General features: G+C 46.4%; 1 long non-coding RNA gene across 1 annotated transcript; it reads right to left on the bottom strand.

Moving 5' to 3' along the window:
- On the bottom strand, positions 1-1,130 carry LOC121679400. Its single transcript, XR_006021333.1, has 3 exons — positions 1,089-1,130; positions 949-1,017; positions 1-867 (listed from the first exon to the last, which is right to left on the bottom strand). It is a non-coding gene; the product is annotated as an uncharacterized LOC121679400 (long non-coding RNA).
- Positions 1,131-1,447: the final 317 nt, after the last annotated feature.

Genomic DNA, 1,447 nt, shown 5'->3' with positions numbered 1-1,447 from the left:
AGGTTATGAAAGTACAAAAATATTTATTATTGTTCTTTTATTATGATACAATATGAACAGGTGATTTCTGAAGTGGGGCCAGGCTCCACTGGAGCTAAAAAGATACAGCAGATGGGGGCTTACCTGAGGGAGACAGACTAACTGGAGGTGTGTTCTAAGTTCCAGCCATCACACGTGCATACACACTGCAAGAAAGTGAGACTTACCAGTGACACAGCAGCCCACCGCAAGCAACAATGACACCACAAATGTGCAGCTACAGGGTCCCACCACCAGGTGACTAGCCTCCCTCAAAGAGGGCCCCACATCTGCCAAACAAACAAATAAAACAGCACCACAAGGGGGGGGGGCAAAAATACAGTCAGCCAATACAGACGTTATGGTAGATAATGCAGGCACACCAGGACAAAAGAAATACAAACACACGCAAATGACAGCCAGCACCAGGCAGAACCTAAGCAGTTACCAAGATGAAGCATATGCCACTTATGCCCCGTTCCTCTCTACTAATGCGGCAAGCAACATGCAGGCTGACATAAACGCCAAATAAACCCAAACACCGGCAGACGTAGACACTAAATTAATGCCCACAAAAAGAAAGACACAGAACGTACTTGAAAAACCGCACACAATTAGGCTACACCAACATAAAATAACTACAGACAAGACAGCAGCACGACCCACGCTATGCACCCCGCGTAGATGGAAAAGGCCGCGCTACCTGGACAGGACAGAAAAGACATTGAACATAAAGCCTTCTACTGCCGCCTAGAAAGTTACCCATTAAAGCAAGCATCGTACATACCTATGGTCGTAACTACGATTAGTGCACAAAGCGCCGTATGGGGAGCACTCACCCACGTTCAGCTACAGGCATACAAGAGAAAGTGTTACGACTCAAAACAGAAAATAAACTACGAGAGATTTAAGACAAACATAGGTGCATACCTGTAGAATGAATAAGGGATGGTGTCTAACACACGGGCAGCAGGAGCAGACTAGCCGGTGACGACGAAGCTACAGGTGAAGACAAACATTGATTAAACCATGTTATTAGTCTGGCAGCAAACGGGAGTATTGCAACATACCTGATGACTAAATCCGACACGCTAGGAGGTTAAACAGGCAGAGCTTACAATGTTTCTTCGTACCTGGGTGGTTTTATACTGTCCGGCCAGTAATCAGTGCGAACGAACTCCGGTGTGTAACTAATCACCACGCCCCCCTAGTTAGCGGGAGCAGGCCAGTGTGGGACATGTAGGGAAAACAGGGAGACATGGGGAAAAGACAGAAACAAGGTGAACTGGCTACACCTGCATGGCAACTCAATGTAGTCCTCCAGGCACTGAAAAAATCTCCATTTGAACCCTTAGCAGATGTAGATATAAAATGGCTCTCTTTGAAGGTAGCTTTCCTACTGGCTATCACGTCTGCTAAGCGCATTGTA

Source organism: Alosa sapidissima, chromosome 1, assembly GCF_018492685.1.
Source record: "Alosa sapidissima isolate fAloSap1 chromosome 1, fAloSap1.pri, whole genome shotgun sequence".
Classification (NCBI taxonomy): Eukaryota; Metazoa; Chordata; class Actinopteri; order Clupeiformes; family Clupeidae; genus Alosa; species Alosa sapidissima.
This window is presented reverse-complemented; position numbering and strand designations above follow the sequence as displayed.